The sequence below is a fragment of the Xyrauchen texanus genome, chromosome 37, assembly GCF_025860055.1.
Source record: "Xyrauchen texanus isolate HMW12.3.18 chromosome 37, RBS_HiC_50CHRs, whole genome shotgun sequence".
Taxonomy (NCBI): Eukaryota; Metazoa; Chordata; class Actinopteri; order Cypriniformes; family Catostomidae; genus Xyrauchen; species Xyrauchen texanus.
Genome location: NC_068312.1, coordinates 39710515 through 39718014, shown reverse-complemented (window position 1 = coordinate 39718014; position 7500 = coordinate 39710515). Strand labels below are relative to the sequence as shown.

Here is a 7500-nt window from a genome sequence, read left to right as displayed (position 1 = left end):
CTATATCTATAACTGAATATTGGCTCATAAATGTATTCAAGCCGGACTGTTATCAAACATGTGCTTTGGATCATATTGGACATTGATTGCACATATAACATGAGTTATAACTTCCTGTTTCATGGCTGAAACATCAAATTTGACAGACCGCCATGGCCACACTGCATAGTAAAACTCAAAAGCTTCGCAATTAAGCATCGCCAAGGCCTTTATATTACAATAAGCAAATATGAAGGAGGAGTTTGTTAAAGTACAAGGCCTGGAAATGTCCAGAGAAAAATCACAATGGCTGACTTCCTGTTGAGTTTAGGGCAAGGGTCCAAGATACTTTTTGTAGGTATTGGCATGTTACACACGTGTACCCATTTTCATGACGTGTAGGAGAAACGTAGAGTAAAGCCACATCGCTGAAAGTTTTGGGGGCGCTTATTGAGCCATTTTGCTACAACTAATTCTTAAACCCATCAGATGTACATTTTCACCACTTCTGATGCGTGTGGAAAGTTTCACGAGTTATCAAGTATGTTTAGGCCCTCAAAAATGACTAATTTGGGAAAAAAATTATAAACTCCTAGAAGAACAATAAAGTCCTCGCACCATCGGGTGCTCCGCCCTAATAATAATTTATACCTAGATTGATTTTCCAAATAAAATATCCCAAAAATGTACCCAAAGGGCGGTTATGTCAGATTTTGCTCACTTTTGGGGATAAATTTGACCCCATATTATAACTAATTATATAAACACACACCCAGCGTCATCTTCTGTGTTTCCCAGTGGCATTAGATCTAAACCAGCGCTGCAGAACTGGAGTTCTGTGCAGACACCGACAGAGGAATTTCCACCTAAAGAGACAATTAAACACATATGTTCAGCATTTCAGTAATTAGATTACAGTGACTAATTACTTTGTAATCAGATTACACTCAATACTGGTGACCCCGACGTGAATCGAAGGGCTCTTGTGTTTACATTTAGTCATATAGCAGACGGATTTATCCAATGCGAATAAAATTATCCTGCTTATTACATGACTACTTGCCAAATAAATGTATAAATGTGCGCAAAATACTGATTTGCTTTGAAATGGTGTGATTAAGAAAAGAAAGATACTGCTGAGTCTCCAGAAACAGTTGAATTACACCTCCGGATTACGGGAAACATTAATTTATTAACTTACTTGAAGAGATCACAGGGTGATACGAGAAGTAGGAAAGATGACTCGCAATACCCGGATGACCGGTCTGATATTACTTTATGATATCACTATCCACCACTAGATGGCGCAATTGAGGATTCCTGAGAGCCGTGTAATAATGCAAATGTTATACAGCATTATCGTTGATTTAACACCAGCTACGTCCGGAGCTGTTAGAGATATGAGACTGAACATTCAGCCTAACATCTCCTTTTGCGTTCCAAGGAAGAAAGTCATATGGGTTTGGAACAAACATTAATCGTTAAAAATCGTTAAAAGTGACATTGCCATTTCACAGATGGCGTGAATGTCAGGCATAAGATATGTTTTACAATTGACTCGAGTCAGTCATCTCACCTTCCCCAGAAAGTCATTCTTGCCCACCATGTCCCAGTCCCAGACCTCCACCATGATGGTTCCTCCATCATCCTCTACGTTATCCAAACACAACTCCAGAGTCTCGTCCCAGTGTGGGAACCGTGTCTTCTTTATGATCTGACACAAACACAGTCGGTGCGTCACAAAATGGAACTGTTGTCACTGTAGTATTTGGTTTCTACATAATGATTTGTCTTGTCTTATTTGCTACTATTTAACTAAAGTCAACTTTACACTACAAACACAGTGTCGCAAGACATATGCTGAGATCTCTTATGACATTGTAGGAACTTAAAGATCTCTTATGACACCGTAGGAACTTAAAAATCTCTTATGACATTGTAGGAACTTAAAGATCTCTTATGACACCGTAGGAACTTAAAGATCTCTTATGACACTGTAGGAACTTAAAAGATCTCTTATGACATTGTAGGAACTTAAAGATCTCTTATGACACTGTAGAAACTTAAAGATCTCTTATGACATTGTAGGAACTTAAAAATCTCTTATGACACTGTAGGAACTTAAAGATCTCTTATGACACTGTAGAAACTTAAAGATCTCTTATGACATTGTAGGAACTTAAAAATCTCTTATGACACTCTAGGAACTTAAAGATCTCTTATGACACCGTAGGAACTTAAAGATCTCTTATGACATTGTAAGAACTTAAAATCTCTTATGGCATAGTAGGAACTTAAACATCTCTTATGACATTGTAGGAACTTAAAGATCTCTTATGGCATAGTAGGAACTTAAACATCTCTTATGACATTGTAGGAACTTAAAGATCTCTTATGGTATTGTAGGAACTTAAAGATCTCTTATGACATTGTTGGAACTTAAAGATCTCTTATGAAAATGTTGGAACTTAAAGATCTCTTATGGTATTGTAGGAACTTAAAGATCTCTTATGGTACTGTAGGAACTTACATATCTCTTATGACACTGTAGGAACTTAAAGATCTCTTATGGTATTGTAGGAACTTAAAGATCTCTTATGACATTGTTGGAACTTAAAGATCTCTTATGAAAATGATGGAACTTAAAGATCTCTTATGACATTGTAGGAACTTAAAGATCTCTTATGGCATAGTAGGAACTGAAAGATCTCTTATGACACTGTAGGAACTTAAAGATCTCTTATGGCATAGTAGGAACTTAAAGATCTCTTATGACATTGTAGGAACTGAAAGATCTCTTATGGCATTGTAGGAACTTAAAGATATCTTATGACTTTGTAGGAACTTAAAGATCTCTTATGATATCGTAGGAACTTAAAAATCTATTATGGCATATTAGGAACTTAAATATCTCTTATGACATTGTAGTAACTTAAAGATCAGTGTCGCAAGAAATGTGTTGAGAGTCATGACAACGGATGAAGACACATTCTCTCACCGATGTATCAGCGCTGATGTTGTTGTAGATGATTCTGGTGAAAGGATCGGAGGTACCAGAGATATCACGTGGAGCCAAATCTCTGTAACGAATGAAAACACCCAACACATTCAACTAAACAATCCTTCACAGTTCAGACACTTACATAAATTGCAGCATTAATGCGATGGATGTTAAGTCATTGGCATCACTTGACTGATCACATTTCATCACAGCTCTCTGTAATATCATCCTGCTGATTACAGAGCTGTTGAGTGTCATTTTGCTCTAATGAGAGCACTTTTACCCACACACACACACACACAACTCAAACACCTCTCAAACTCGTTATGTAATATCAGACTACACAATTACAGCATCTACATACTGGGCCAAACAGGATCAAGCTAATCAGCCAAGCCATGACTGATAGGAACTTATTTATAAGGAATTTTATGGATTCATAGGAACTTAAAGATCTCTTATGGTGTTGTAGGAACTTAAAGATCTCTTATGACATTGTAGGAACTTACAAATCTCTTATGATATTGTAGGAACTTAAAGATCTCTGATGACATTGTAGGAACTTACAAATCTCTTATGATATTGTAGGAACTTAAAGATCTCTTATAATATTGTAGGAACTTAAAGATCTCTTATGGCATAGTAGGAACTTAAACATCTCTTATGACATTGTAGGAACTTAAAGATCTCTTATGAAAATGTTGGAACTTAAAGATCTCTTATGGTATTGTAGGAACTTAAAGATCTCTTATGGTATTGTAGGAACTTAAATATCTCTTATGACATTGTAGGAACTTAAAGATCTCTTATGGTATTGTAGGAACTTAAAGATCTCTTATGGTATTGTAGGAACTTAAATATCTCTTATGACATTGTAGGAACTTAAAGATCTCTTATGACACTGTAGGAACTTAAAGATCTCTTATGACACTGTAGGAACTGAAAGATCTCTTATGACATTGTAGGAACTGAAAGATCTCTTATGACATAGTAGGAACTTAAAAATCTCTTATGACATTGTAGGAACTTAAAAATCTCTTATGGTATTGTAGGAACTTAAAAACCTCTTATGACACCGTAGGAACTTAAAAATCTCTTATGACATTGTAGGAACTTAAAAATCTCTTATGATATTGTAGGAACTTAAAGATCTCTTATGGTATTGTAGGAACTTAAAGATCTCTTATGACACTGTAGGAACTTAAAAATCTCTTATGGTATTGTAGGAACTTAAAGATCTCTTATGACACCGTAGGAACTTAAAAATCTCTTATGGCATAATAGGAACTTAAACATCTCTTATGACACTGTAGGAACTTAAAGATCTCTTATGACACTGTAGGAACTGAAAGATCTCTTATGACATTGTAGGAACTGAAAGATCTCTTATGACATAGTAGGAACTTAAAAATCTCTTATGACATTGTAGGAACTTAAAAATCTCTTATGGTATTGTAGGAACTTAAAAACCTCTTATGACACCGTAGGAACTTAAAAATCTCTTATGACATTGTAGGAACTTAAAAATCTCTTATGATATTGTAGGAACTTAAAGATCTCTTATGGTATTGTAGGAACTTAAAGATCTCTTATGACACTGTAGGAACTTAAAAATCTCTTATGGTATTGTAGGAACTTAAAGATCTCTTATGACACCGTAGGAACTTAAAAATCTCTTATGGCATAATAGGAACTTAAACATCTCTTATGACACTGTAGGAACTTAAAAATATCTTATGACATTGTAGGAACTTAAAAATCTCTGATGACATTGTAGGAACTTAAAGATCTCTTATGACATTGTAGGAACTTAAAGATCTCTTATGGCATAATAGGAACTTAAACATCTCTTATGACACTGTAGGAACTTAAAAATATCTTATGACATTGTAGGAACTTAAAAATCTCTTATGACATTGTAGGAACTTAAACATCTCTTATGACACTGTAGGAACTTAAAAATATCTTATGACATTGTAGGAACTTAAAAATCTCTTATGACATTGTAGGAACTTAAACATCTCTTATGACATTGTAGGAATTTAAAGATCTCTTATGGCACTGTAGGAACTTAAACATCTCTTATGACATTGTAGGAATTTAAAGATCTCTTATGGCACCGTAGGAACTTAAAGATCTCTTATGACACTGTAGGAAATTAAAGATCTCTTATGACACTGTAGGAAATTAAAGATCTCTTATGACACTGTAGGAACTTAAAGATCTCTTATGATACTGTAGGAACTTAAACATCTCTTATGACATTGTAGGAACTTAAAGATCTCTTATGGGTTTGTAGGAACTTAAACATCTCTTATGAAATTGTAGGAACTTAAAGATCTCTTGTGATATCGTAGGAACTTAAAGATCTCTTATGGCACTGTAGGAACTTAAAAATCTCTTATGGCATTGTAGGAACTTAAAAATCTCTTATGGCACTGTAGGAACTTAAAGATCTCTTATGACATTGTAGGAACTTAAAAATCTCTTATGACATTGTTGGAACTGAAAGATCTCTTATGGCACTGTAGGAACTTAAAAATCTCTTATGACATTGTAGGAACTTAAAAATCTCTTATGACATTGTAGGAACTTAAAGATCTCTTATGGCACTGTAGGAACTTAAAGATCTCTTATGACACTGTAGGAACTTAAAAATCTCTTATGACATTGTAGGAACTTAAAGATCTCTTATGGCACTGTAGGAACTTAAAGATCTCTTATGACATTGTAGGAACTTAAAGATCTCTTATGGCACTGTAGGAACTTAAAGATCTCTTATGACATTGTAGGAACTTAAAGATCTCTTATGGCACTGTAGGAACTTAAAGATCTCTTATGACACTGTAGGAACTTAAAAATATCTTATGACATTGTAGGAACTTAAAAATCTCTTATGACATTGTAGGAACTTAAACATCTCTTATGACATTGTAGGAATTTAAAGATCTCTTATGGCACTGTAGGAACTTAAACATCTCTTATGACACTGTAGGAACTTAAAGATCTCTTATGATACTGTAGGAACTTAAACATCTCTTATGACATTGTAGGAACTTAAAGATCTCTTATGACATTGTAGGAACTTAAACATCTCTTATGAAATTGTAGGAACTTAAACATCTCTTATGAAATTGTAGGAACTTAAAGATCTCTTGTGATATCGTAGGAACTTAAAGATCTCTAATGGCACTGTAGGAACTTAAAAATCTCTTATGGCATTGTAGGAACTTAAAAATCTCTTATGGCACTGTAGGAACTTAAAGATCTCTTATGACATTGTAGGAACTTAAAAATCTCTTATGACATTGTTGGAACTGAAAGATCTCTTATGGCACTGTAGGAACTTAAAAATCTCTTATGACATTGTAGGAACTTAAAAATCTCTTATGACATTGTAGGAACTTAAAGATCTCTTATGGCACTGTAGGAACTTAAAGATCTCTTATGACACTGTAGGAACTTAAAAATCTCTTATGACATTGTAGGAACTTAAAGATCTCTTATGGCACTGTAGGAACTTAAAGATCTCTTATGACATTGTAGGAACTTAAAGATCTCTTATGGCACTGTAGGAACTTAAAGATCTCTTATGACATTGTAGGAACTTAAAGATCTCTTATGGCACTGTAGGAACTTAAAGATCTCTTATGACACTGTAGGAACTTAAAAATCTCTTATGACATTGTAGGAACTTAAAGATCTTGTATGGCATCAGTCTAGTCTGAAAATGTATTTCAGGTACTTTTAAAAGTGTAGATCAGAATATTTCTGGTTCTTACCGGGCTTCAATGATGTGACAGTGTAGGCAGGTCCTCTGAGCGTCCCTGTGGAGTTCCAGAGCCAAATGAATCTCACCCTGAATCTCTTCATCTGGATCCACACGAGTCAGATTCAACCAGTTATCTAAACCTACAGGAGAACACACACATGACACGTTCTGTTTCATTCTGTGATGAACATCAGGGAATGTCATGAGTCATGGAGTAGGTTTGGAACAGCATTCCTCAAAAGAATACACTTTTTTGTATGGATGGAAAACCCTTATGATCTACTACATTTGCTCGGTGGTTATGTTGCATTTTGTCCGTGTATTCTATGCATATAGACAATTCACAGACCGTGCACAGTATTCAAGCAGAAAATAGTGCATGTAGTTTGCTAGTATGCCATTCTTATGTTTACATAGCCAGCCATCAGACTTTGGGTTTACATTCGCAATAACTCTCAAACTGAGCAAAACTCCTCCCGTGATCTCGTGGGTGAGAGGTGAGTCACTTGTGATTCATGGCGGACCAGTGCATGCTGGGAAGTTGTGAGAGCCCTTTGTGGGTTGACGTGGTCCCTAATCCATCATGTGTGCCCATAATAACTAAGAACTCCTCCATATCAGCTGAGCAGTGCTCTAGCTAAGGAATACATTTATGTAAGTAATCATCCATCAGCTCGCTGTGTGCATTGTTCATTTTCACAGTAGATCTGATATTATATAGAGCAATACGTAACTGAACGAAGTACAA

At 35.2% G+C, this 7500-nt stretch overlaps 1 pseudogene; it reads right to left on the bottom strand.

The window, feature by feature from the left end:
• The window catches only part of LOC127630607 (rasGAP-activating-like protein 1), a 25442-nt pseudogene that overhangs the window by 17162 nt on the left and 780 nt on the right, over positions 1-7500 (bottom strand).